This window comes from Callospermophilus lateralis, unplaced genomic scaffold (assembly GCF_048772815.1).
Source record: "Callospermophilus lateralis isolate mCalLat2 unplaced genomic scaffold, mCalLat2.hap1 Scaffold_530, whole genome shotgun sequence".
NCBI classification, from domain to species: Eukaryota; Metazoa; Chordata; class Mammalia; order Rodentia; family Sciuridae; genus Callospermophilus; species Callospermophilus lateralis.
In genome coordinates, this window is record NW_027514463.1 from 137,566 (window position 1) to 150,520 (window position 12,955).

At 42.1% G+C, this 12,955-nt stretch overlaps 1 pseudogene; it reads left to right on the plus strand.

Moving 5' to 3' along the window:
* The first annotated feature begins 11,160 nt into the window (after window positions 1-11,160).
* Window positions 11,161-12,683, plus strand: LOC143387792 (proteasome subunit alpha type-4 pseudogene; annotated as a pseudogene).
* Window positions 12,684-12,955: the final 272 nt, after the last annotated feature.

Genomic DNA, 12,955 nt, shown 5'->3' on the forward strand with positions numbered 1-12,955 from the left:
TATTCATAATGCCCAAAATATTTGTCATTACACACACAAAATAATCAATCAAGTACTGACACATGCCAACTGTACTGGATGTTGCAGGAGACACATTTGTGGATACAATCCCTCAATATATGTGTACATATATATAGAAAGGGGGGGGGGAGAAACATACCTACATACACATGCAAACCAAGAGCTCTATTCTCATGGTGCCTGTGTATTCTGAAGTGGACCACACATAAGAAGTAGGATGCGTACTAAAGAGTAACAAAAAAATACACTGAGCAAGACTACTTATGTGTAAACTAAATTCTTTTGAAAAACAAACTTTAACATGATCTTTAAATCCATCTTTCAAAAGGTCCCATTAATCTTCTGAATTTGCTTTATTTTGCCTGCTCTATCATTTTACATATATAGAAGATATGGCTCTTAATAAAATATTAATTGGCATATGCCTCTTTTCCAGCATAAACAGTGTTGTTTAATTAAAATGTTTCCTGATATCTCACTAAACATAAAATTAGTAGTTGCTTAAATAGATATAATTTCTCAAAAATATTAAAAATAAAATTTTATTAGGAAAAACACAAATACATGGGACATAAATAGTGACTTGTTGCTACAAATTATGTTTTAATTTGTAGTTTTTTACCCAATCTGAATATATTTGTATATTTGATTTCTAAAAGGTGGACTAATGACAGATATAAAATACTTATTCAAATAACAAAATCCAAATTTCCAATTCATCATACTTTTAAATGATTGATAAAATTCACTGCCAAGTCTAAGAAGTGCTTAAACTTGATTACTTTTTGTATTTGAGCCAAAAGAACAAATTTGAATAATGTTAACTTGGGCAAAAATGGTAGCATGTATACACAAACACTACACTTCTCAAATAACAGCTCTGATTTTCCCTGAAAAAAAATCCACTCTTCTAACTTGAAAATATCCCCTTGAAAACAGGATGGAGATCTGAGTCACTTAGGATTTAAAAAGAAAAAAGAAGCAGCAGCATTTTACAGCAAGATTAACTGTTGCTTTAAATCTTGACATTTTCCGATTAATAACCCTAAAGCTTAATGGGGCACAACAGATTTAAGAATTGAAAATTTTTTAATGAAAAAGAAAATTAAAAATACTTTGGTACAGTATACTGTCACCAAAATAATCTTCCAGGAAGACTTATCTATATGCAAAAATTGAAAATTTAAAAAAGAATTTCCTCTTATAAAGTCTCATTTTGAGTTTCTGGAAGAAGGTCAGGGCAGACTTCCATGCAGGTACAAAAATGAAAAGGTATACTCTATAAATTCTGAACTTGTTTTTGGAGAGTGTGTGTGTATATATTCAACTACTAAACATCTGCCCATAATACATTTTAGGGTATGCTAATTATTATTTTTCAAATCACATCTAGTGAATTTGTACTGGACCACCTATTAGGAATAAAGGCATGCACCAAGATATGAAAGCATCAAGATATACACAACTACGTTCTATAAGTAAAATAAACTATGACTACAAACTAAGTTAATTCTTCTTAAGTTAAAAGACAGATGGAAAAACAAACAAACACTGAGAATGAATAAATGTTTTATACTTCAAATGATTACTGAATTCCATATTTTCACATCCTAAAATAAAGCTTCTTTCTTTTTAATGTGTTCCCTATGTTAATATAGCAATCACTTTATAGTCTGCACATAACAGGTGAAAAATAGGTATGATTTATGCATCTTCTTTTTTATGGTACTCAAAAGAATCAAAACCAAGGTTTATATAAGACTAAGAATCTAAAATTTCTATGAATATTGTATTGTCCTAGTTGTCTCACACTCCATTCAAGTGTGTTTAGATTAGAACAATGGGCTAAGCAATTAAGATGTGAACTAGAAAAACAAAACAAGTTTCTAATATATTAATTACTGGGTTGGTAGTAGAAATAAAACTGATTTTTTTCTCTAATGATAAGCCGATGTAAGTATTTGAAAGTCATTTGTATAACTTAAAAAGAAAGCTAAGCATAACTTTGTCAGATAAAGTTTTATCATGTAACCAGTTAAGTTTAACATTCAAAAAAAATTAATGTAAAGGACAATGGTAACATCTTAAGTTAAAATGAGGAAGAACATAGGAAATATTGAAGCTGAATATCAAATGTAAAACTGACTAGAATTATGTAAATCTAGATTAACAATAAACTAATAAAGAATCTCTCAAAGTGAATCAAGGATCATGGACACTTCCATTAGAATTAAAAGCACAGAGGTCTCTGAACATTCAAGTATGTTTAACTTGTCTGAGACAAAAAAAAGGTTGTTTTTTATCTACACTAATAACCTGCCCATTCTCTTTTCTAAAATATTTGGCTGCTTAGTCTGGACTGAAGAAAGGTAGACTTTAATAGCAGATGACTGCAGAGGAGCCACGTTCACCTTGCAGATAGATCTGCATAGTGCTTGGTTATAAATCAGACTGTTCACTTAAAGTCATTTCTAATCTGAGTTTTACAAACCACATGGTGCACTTAACCCCCAAACTCACCTTACATAAACTCTCTTGCCTCCATTCTTAATGACCTTTCAAGCTATTCAATGTTACTGCTCACCCTGCACTCATGATAGAAGACTGACAAGAGACTTGATGACCAAGTTAGAATGTCCTCCCTTGTGAAGGTTTATAAAAGTCAACAGCAGTACAGAAGAAACCAAGAAAGAATATACATGGGAATATACTGTTTTCTAATGTTTATATATAACATTTTTAAAATACTTAAAGAATTATGTCCAAAATTCACTCCTGACTTCAAGGCAAATACATAAAGAGGAATTGAGATTGTTTTACATTTTTACTTTCCACAGTATTAACGACCAACAAATACCTCCTCCTACCCTAACTTCATGGCACAGTATTCAATTAGAACCTACACTTTTGATGAAACTTTTGGGAAAATAACTATGTACTGCTGGACTCACACTCAAGGTCTGTCGTTTGTAAATAAGTAAGACCACTCGAGGTATGAAAAATCGTTTCTTGATTTATGACATGTCCTTTGTTAAAAGAGAAATATGATCTACATAGAATTCTTAACTTTGTCTTGCCTTCCCTTTAACTTAAAACATTCTGAAGTAGCACTTCTTTCTTTCTTCATCCAGAGTGTGGGTGCTGAGCCACCCGCCCGCAAACACTCCGTGGGGGTAGGGGGCGAAGCTTTCTTTCCAGGTGGACCAACACATTGAATTGTGAGGGCAAAAGAAGAAAAAGAATAAGAGGCAACTCTGGGTTGGAGTAAAGACAATAGGACAACAGAGCCCTTGGGCACCAGGCTACGCACGTGTGCCAGGGTGGGGTGGGGTGGAAGCAGGTCCCATAACTAAGACACCAGAGTGAGAATTCCTATTGCAAACTCGCGACCCGTCCCTTAAGGGGAAAGATTTGGAGCAAAGTGCAATGTGAGGGGCGAGAAACACAGAAGACTGCAAAACCTGGGAGTTATCCTGCCTCTTGCTTGGGCTGCCAGGGGACATCCCGCGCGAGCTCACCGGGCCCCGAAGGAGAAGCAAAGGGGGCCCGCGATCGACCCCGCTAGCCCTGCCTGAGAAGGCGCGTGAGAACAGCTGGCCCCGGCAGCTCTGCCCCTGCACCCGGCCAGAGCCTCGTGCCTGCGCAGTTCCCGGCAGCGCGGTGTGGCACCTCCCTTCCCGGGTGCGCAGCCCAGCCCCGCAGAGGCGCGGGGAACAAAGGGACCCGGCGCCGCCCTCCCCACCCCGCCTGCAGCCCGACCCGCGAGGACCGCCGTGTACCTGAAGCAGGGCCGCCAGCAGCGGCAGCAGGGTCCGGGGCGCTCCAGCTATCCGGCACATGGAGGCGTCGGAGGAGTCGGAGTGAGGAGTTGGAGGCGGCGGCGGAGGCAGCGGCAACACCAACAGCGGCGCAGAGAGACAGCTCCAGGCAGTTTCCACCCACTTCCCTTCCCCTCTCCTCCCCACCCCCTTCTCCGCTCCTCTCCTCTCCCCGCCAATGGAGAGCGAGCTGATGACAAATAGCGGGCCGCGGAGTCTGCGGGACTCGCACCAGGAGTAATAAAACAGACCCAGAGATCAAGGAGCTGGGGAGAAGGGCGGGCGGGGGTGCGTGTGAGTGTGTATGAGAGAGAGAGAGAGAGTGTGTGTGTGTGTGTGTGTGTGTGTGTGTGTGTGTGTAGGCGGCCGCGGTGGCAGCGCAGGCGGCCGCGGTGGCAGCGCAGGCGGCTCTGCTTCAGCCCGGCGGGCAGCGGAAGCCGCTAGGGATGCAGCGGCGGGGACCTTGGCCAGTGTTGGATGCGGAGGTGGAAGTGGAGCGGATGGCGCTCCCCAGGAGCTCCTCAACGCGAGGTTTCCGGCTAGTGGTTTTGTTTCCTCTGGGTCTCCTCTCCAGGGCCGCTCACTGCCACGAAGATGCGGGGGAGAGCGCCATGGGGAGGGCGCTCTGGGCCCTGCGCTCTTTGCCCACAAAGGGCAGCAGCGGCTCCTTCCCGCGCAGCTGTCGCTGCGCCCGCACCCGCCCGCGGACCCACTCCCAACGCCGCTCACTCCCGCGCGCCGCCCCCTGCCGCTGCCAGCGCACCCCGCTCGGCCTCCGCCAGCGTGATCTGGGCGAGCCGCCGCCGCCACCCCCACCCCTCTCCCGCGCTCGCCTGGCTGCGCGGCCCACTCCTCTCTCCTATCCCCTCCCGCTGCTGCCGCTGCCGCCGCCGCCCTCGTCCCACGCCTCCCGCCTCCGTTGCGTCTCCCCGCCCACGTCGTGGCCAATGGAAGGCCACCAAGCTGTGGCGGTAGCTAGCCGGATCCGCGGCAGCCGCCGGCCCCCACCCTGTCGAAATGCCCCGGTTTTGCTGCAGCCCGCGGGGGGTCGCCGGAGGGATGCCTGAGGTGCACCGAGCACCGCCCGGCAGGTGGAGGGGCTGCGGGAAATAAAATAACTTGCGCAGGAACTTGATTGGTGGTGGGTTCATCTTTGGTCCCTGATGGGAAATCTGATGGAGGTTTGGAATTGGGGGGAGGGAAGGATGTTTCCTTGGTAGCCTAACGCATGCTTCTTTATTTTGTGATTCTTTTGAGATAGGTTATTTTTTCCGGGCAGGGGCAGATGCAGCTAACTAGCGACGCAAGCAAAGCCCATCCTGGCCATTGTTGTCTGAGGCGTTTGCCAAGAGCAACCTGCTGGCCTGGGAAAGCGGAGGCCAAGGCTCTTCGCAGGCGCTCGCACCTCTCCAGTCCCCCTACCCTTGCGGATGTACTGGAACAGTCCAAGTTTTTGTGTTCTTGTTTTGTTTCGTTTTGTCCCCTCTGGGAGTTTGAGAGTGCGTGCTGATTTATTTGAAATCTCTAGTTTTATATTTTTATCAATTTGTGGTATTGTTCGCATTTTGGGGACAGTTTTAACGACTTTGACTCCCCATGCACCACCCCCTAAAAAAATGCTTCCATTCTTTAATGCACATAGAAAAGTATTTATACTTTTTTTTCTCAGTGGGTGTCTACTATTTGCATTATTTTGGGGTCGACACATAGTAATTGTACATAATTATAGAGTACAATCTGGTATTTCAACACATGTACAGTGACCAAATTAGGTTAAGTATATCCATATCTCATATATTTATCATTTCTTTGCAATGAAAGCATTCAAGAATCCTCCCTTCAAGGTATTTTAAAATATTCAATACCTTATTATTCATATTGTGGAAAGTGTTTATATTTATAAATTTACTTTTTTTGTACTATGCTTTGATCTTTTTTAAATACTTTTTTAGTAGTGGTTAGACACCATACCTTTATTTTATTTATTTATTTTTATGTGGTCTTGAGGATCAAACCCAGTGCCTCATATGTTCTAGGAAAGTGTTCTACCACTGAGCCACAACCCCAGCCCCTTGCTTTGATCTTTTTGTATATGATTTTTTCATCTCTTTCTTGGCCTGCCAGTTATTTTAATAGCTGGGCGCTTACTCTCAAGTGTTTAAATCTTGTTTCTGGTAACAGAAATGTGTGTATTTTACATTCAGTTATTGACAATTCATAGGGTGCATGATTCCAGGTGCTCTGGATTATTGACTTTGCTTTGGGTTTGGTATCAATTTTCATATGTGATTTTTGTGGTATCTTACATAAAGATTGTTACTGCTGAAGTCAAGAACTGGGAAAGCTGGATCTTTATAAGTTAGCTTCCATGGCTGAATGGAAGACTTTGACCCAATTACTAGGTCAAAGGATTTTATTGCTCACAGTAATAGTTGTAGCTACAGTATCACCAGTTTTGTGTCAGTTCTCCACACACCAGTATTCCCACCATGGGTGAAGAAGGACCAGGTGACACCAGCACACCGAATGGATATATTACAGGAAAAGTATCCTGAGCTGAGGGAATCTGAACCTTTTATAAAAGGCAGTAAGCCTGCCTGCATTTTGTTCTGGAAGGAACTGTTACCTTTCTTATGTTGAACAGCAAGAATCTCTGATCTTTACTATGGATGTAGATAGCACCGCTATCTTCTAAAACTATAAGCAAACCAGCTCTTATAGGGAAACATTATTTCTCTTCTCAAAGCTTGATTTCTATACAAATATAATCTGGAATAAAGAAATGCAGTGCCTTTACTTGCAAGATGTGCAGAAATCCAAGAGGCCTGTGAATAATTGTGTCCCAATAGGTGGGTAGGGTATGAACTTTCATATATACATGTATATTAGCGTATACATAAATATAGGTACATATAGTATTTTTACTTTATTTCAATTCCTTAAGAATGTTTTTTGTCAGCTTGATATAGAGATATTTGTTATCTGTCTAAACATCTACATGTGTATCTATTTATAGCGCTGTTATGTTTAACAGTATGGAAAGATTGGCAGACAAACAGACATTTGATAGCAAGGTTTTGTGTTTTAAATGCCATAGTTTATGTTTCCAATAATTTTATACATTTTAAATTATTGGCTTTATTTCTTTTATTATTTGTGATTTTTATCAATATCTAACCATCCTTTTTAGTCCCATTTATATAAGTTGCCACATCTGCTGCTATTATTATTATTTAGATTTCTCTCTTAAAGTAATAAATCAAGATTGTGTTTCATTCAACCTGGTACATTTCACCTATTTAATAGGGGAGTTAGAACTACATTCCTTAATCATTGGTCTGACTTAGATAACTTTTTTACCTGTTTTTGTTTGTTTGTTTGCTTACCATTTGGCCTCTCTTCTGAGGGTCATTTTGTTTTCTTTCGTCTTTTCATTGCTTTACAAAACAGACATCTTGTGTATAATTTTGTTGGTGGTCACCTCCTGATTATTAAGATATATCCGTAATGATTTATTTACTAATCAAAATGGTACAGAAGAAGCTCTTGTTTATTAATTGTGCTTCCTTTACACATTTATTCCTGCTTGGCAGTCCTTAGTGATTAATCCAGTTATGTAAACCATAGCTTCAATCTCTATATTCCTCTTTTCAACAGAGTTTTTGAGATATCGCATTGGTATGTTGCCAGTTGTTCTGAGTTTTCAGCTTTCGTCTTTTTCTCCACACATTTTGCAACAGCTGTTAAAATAGTGCTGTCACAGGTAGAAGGTCAAAGAGAAATGTTTCCAAATTCTTCCATTTGTTTGTGCTTTGGAGCTAAAGTGGAAGTGAACCATAATTCCACTGGGGCTGGGCAACCAACTCTGGGGAATGAAGTTCCCTCCTGGTAGGCAGAATGATGGAGGAAAGAGGGAGGCTCTTGATTCTCTGTGGATGCTGAAATTTCTGACATGCTTCCAAGCACCCTAGGAGTGGCCTTTTCTTTCCCCTTATCCAAAGCTCCTGTTGGGGTTGGGGTCTGTTTCTATTCCCTTCTCTCTCCTCTCTTACTTCCTTACACATCAGTACTATCTCATCCACTACAGGCTTCAAACTCAACAGTCTCTAAGTATACTTTTTAAGTAACCCAAACATATCAGGGCACTTAGTGTGCTGGGGCTGCCACAACAAATACCATAGACTGGGGAACTTACACAATAAAACTTTCCTTTTCATAATTCTGGGAGTTGGAAGTCTGAGATCTGGCCAGCAGCATGGTCAGGTTCTGGTAAGGGCTCTTTCCTGGCCTGTAGATGCCACCTTTTGCTGTGTAGTGTACATGGTCTTCTCAAGGTGTGGAAATGGAACACTTAATTGCTTCCTAAACTATAGTTATATTAGGAGATAAGGATTCATGTATGAATTTTGGAGATACTATAAGCCTGGAGGACTTCATCATACATTAACTCAAGCCTAAAATAAATAAAATAAAATAAAAATATAAAATACTATAGTTTTTCCTGAAATGGAAAACTTGTCTTCCTTCATCAGCACTAATGCAAGGGTCATTGCTGGGAGCCATTAGCCAAGTAGGTATGACAATTTCCTTGCCACGGTACCCCCATGTTCCTTAGTGGAAGGACTTCTGGAAGGTGACCTTGCTCAAAGACCAGGGCGGATCCGTGTTTAGGGCGTTCCCGGGTTTAAAATAATCCAGGTTTAGGGTGTATCCTGCTGGGATTAGGGAGTATCCTGCTCCTTGAGTTTAGGGTGGTTCCATGTTTAAGGTTATTCCTGCTGGGAATAGGGCGTATCCTGCTGCCTGAGTTCCTCTTGAGTTCTCACAGGGATTGAGACAGTATTTTGGGGAGACAAAAGCCCAGTGGAGGTGTGGATTTGGGCAGAGAATGTGGATTTCCCCAGAACGTGTTTGTAGAGGGCCGGTGTGAGATCCGGAATAAAGAATTGCTGTTTGAATCTACAAAGCTGTGAGTGGCTCGTGATTTGTGCCCAGCCAGACTGCAGCAGGTCATGCCCTCCAGTAAGCCATGATGAAGCCCTAGTTGAAACTGCAAGTTCTGGTGTGATGGATATGGTCCCACCCTGCCTTGGGTAGTTCTCCCTAATCTGTTAGTGTTCAGAATAGCCCCAGTTTAAAATAAACTCTTCTAAAGAAGGGCCAGTTTCTTGGTTACCTTGGGACTCTAAATTCCTTGAGCACTATCAAGATCAGAGGAAGCCTGAAAACAATACTGGATAAACTGGAAATACAAAAACTAGATCATCCAAGTCGGAGAATGCATGTGAAAATTTAGGAGAAGCAGGAGGAAGAATGGTTGGCAAAGAGGGAAAGAGTGATACTCATACCTGAGCCCTGGGTGATTGAGCTCTGCATCCTACTTTTTGAGCCTTTAGGACTTTCTAGGCCTCTTGTGATGTCGGGAGGTGGGTAAAGGGAAGGGTGTGGGATCCACATATTTGTTCCAGTTGATGTCAACCCTTTTCAGAAATAAATATTTTGTGAATTAGTAAAAATTGACCACCAAAGATGCTGAGTCTGCCCTCTGACATCTAGAATATTCTGCTGCATAGCTAAGTTGTCCAAAGGACATATACTTCATAAAATAGTAGAAATCAGTAAAGCAAAACTCTCAGGGGTCTTTAGGGAATAATGTAAATCTCCCTTGCAGGCTTTTTTAAAATAAATTCCTTTTTCAGTAAAGAAGGCCTCATGGTGATAAGCATGCCCTTTATAGATGAAATGGGGAACCATGACCCTTGAATTTAGCTAGAAAATAATAAATTTTAAACTCTTGTATGATCAAAAAGATTTCATGTGCCTTTTAAGAGCATAAAGAGGAAAAAATTATCAGCAGCCTAATTATCCCCACCATTGTTTTGCCTGCTATGCACATGCATCTTAGGAAAGAAAAAAAGTTGGGGAGGGTCAGATCTTCTAGCCAGACTTTACCTTCTTTCTGGAACATACCAAAATCCAAGTACCATGCTCTTTTATGAATTAAAAATAACACTAAACCTTTGATCAACACCTTTTCACAAGATGCTAAACATTTGGGGGAAATGAAACGTTCTTGCATCCACTTCCCAGGGATGCTCTTTTGGTTGGCTTACAAGATTTATATTTGAAGCCTGAACTGCCTGCTAATTTCCCAATTACAAGCTCCTGGGATTGTCACATTAGCGGCACTTCTGCTTCCTCCTCTAGAAAGCTCTCCTGCTCTCCCAGCTCCTATGGTGACCTCCCTGTGAATGTTTCTTCACTCCTCAGGATTCTGACCCAGGACCATGTTGGTCATTGGTCACCGGGCCCCTCTCCAGTACTGTGTGTCTGATTGTTTCAGTAAAGTAAAAGGAACAGCAACTAGAGCCCTTCCTGGGGTGTCTGCACAGCCCCACTCTGACTTACCCTTGACCTTTCTTCATCCACTCTAGTTCTACTCCTGAGCAATGTGGGGTTAAATAAAGCTCTTTCTAGCCAGCAGAGTATGAAGAAGGCTTTATCCTGGCCAGGACTACTGTCATTGCTTGCATTGACAATTTTGAAGATTTAAATAATTTTAACATAAAATATTAATACTTTTAAAAAGTATTCTTTTGCACTTTAATATTTCCATTTACTCCTCTTCTTTCTTATGGTGCTGAGGATGTATTTTCATCAGCTTTAAAATTTTTTTTACTTGTAGTTGACACAATGCTTCTATTTATTTATTTTCATGTGATGCTGAGGATTGAACCCAGGGCCTCACATATGCAAGGCGAGTCCTCTACCCCTGACCCACAACACTAGCTCTTAGTCAGCTTTTTCAGTGCTGTGTCCCAAAAACCTGACAAGGACAACATAGAGGAGAGGAAGTTTATTTGGGGCTCATGGTTCAGATGTCTCAGTATATAGAAGGCCAACTTCATTACCCTGGGTCCAAGTTGAGGCAGAACATCATGGTGGAAAGTCTTGGAGAAAGAACACAACTCAGGAAGCAGATAGAGAGCTCTGCTCACCCCAATGACCCATCTCCTCCAGCTCCACCCTACTTGCCTATACTTACTACCCAGTCAATCATAACAGTGGATTAATTCACTAATCAGGTCACAACTATAATCATTTGCACTCTGAAAATGCTTTTGGGGAACACCAAAATATAGTTATTTCCAAACTATAACAGTTGGAACCCAGAGCTTTGAACATACTAGGCAAAAGCTCTACTACTGAGTCTCTCTAGGTCTTCAACTTTTTTTAAGCCAATGGCCTAAGGGTTATAATTACCCAACTCTTTTTATAATGGGGAGGTATATTTGTTTACATTAGAAATGATTTTTTTTTTTCTTCAGTGTCTTCTCTCTGGTGAGCCTTGGTCCCCAGTGGTCGGTGGAAGCCTGGTAGCTGACCGTTGGGTGGGGGTTGTGAGCATAAAGATAGCGGGCCTCCGCCGGCAGCCGCTGCTGAGGAACTGTGGGCACGATGACTCTGCACCCGCCTCCTCAGCCTCGGTGACCGTCAGGTCTGGGACTGGCCCCCGCCGGCCGCCGTCGGGTTACCCGGCCCGGGGCCGCGGGACAGTGCAGGGCACCGGGCTTAGGTGGGCAGGTCGTAGTGGTCTGTGCGGCTTTGGTCCCCTGAGTACAGTACGTGAAAGCGCTACTGGATGTCCCGGTGACCTCAAACTCGTGCTTTGCCTGGCGTCAGGCTCGGTGATCTTGATCCTGCCCCGCCCCCCCCCCCCCCCCCCCCCGCAGGTCTTCTGTCTTTGTGACCTCCTGTCTGCTCTTGTCTGGACCACTCTTCCCATGCACCTGCCTATCGGAACCGCACTCGTGACTAGTTACCCTGCCTTCAGCCTCTCACCAGCCTCAGGTCTTTCTAAACTGCCTGTCAGTTCCTGTGAATTTGCGACTCTTAATCATTCGGTGGAATTAAGAGATAAAATTCAGTTTTTACGTGGGCCCTTGAGATACCTGCTTACTTTTCCAGTCTTAATTCCTAATATTCCGGGAATACGGGCTTTGGATTCTGAGGAATTATATAAAGTTCAGAAACCATGTCTCGAAGATATGACTCCAGGACCACTATATTTTCTCCAGAAGGTCGCTTATATCAAGTTGAATATGCCATGGAAGCTATCGGACATGCAGGAACCTGATTGGGAATTTTCGCAAATGATGGTGTTTTGCTTGCAGCAGAGAGACGCAACATCCACAAGCTTCTTGATGAAGTCTTTTTTTCTGAAAAAATTTATAAACTCAATGAGGACATGGCTTGCAGTGTGGCAGGCATAACTTCTGATGCTAATGTTCTGACTAATGAACTGAGGCTCATTGCTCAAAGGTATTTATTACAGTATCAGGAGCCAATTCCTTGTGAGCAGTTGGTTACTGCACTGTGTGATATCAAACAAGCTTATACACAGTTTGGAGGAAAACGTCCCTTTGGTGTTTTGTTTGCTGTACATTGGCTGGGATAAGCACTATGGTTTCCAACTCTATCAAAGTGATCCTAGTGGAAATTATGGGGGATGGAAAGCCACCTGCATTGGAAATAATAGCGCTGCAGCTGTGTCAATGTTGAAACAAGACAACAAAGAAGGAGAAATGACCTTGAAGTCAGCACTTGCTTTAGCTATCAAAGTGCTAAATAAGACCATGGATGTTAGTAAACTGTCTGCTGAAAAAGTGGAAATTGCCACACTTACAAGAGAGAATGGAAAGATGGTGATCAGAGTTCTCAAACAAAGGGAAGTGAAGCAGTTGATCAAAAAACATGAGGAAGAAGAAGCTAAAGCTGAGCGTGAGAGGAAAGAAAAAGAACAGAAAGAAAAGGACAAATAGAACCAGGAATGTTATAACCCATTTGGGGCACCATTTAAGTGTGAAGGCTCTCCTACTCTTTCACCCTGAGAAGGCTTTTTCAAAAACTTGTGCAGGGGGGGAAATAGGACATTCCATACTGAATTGGGTCTTTGTTATTTCTGCTCAATTGAATACTTTGTTGTAATGATGATGATTACTCTTTATGGACATCTTAAATTTCACACTTTTTTTGGAATAAAACTTGAAAAGAACAAAAAAAAGAAATAAATTTTTAAAAATCATCCTTTTAATCTATGACTTCTTAAATAAGCC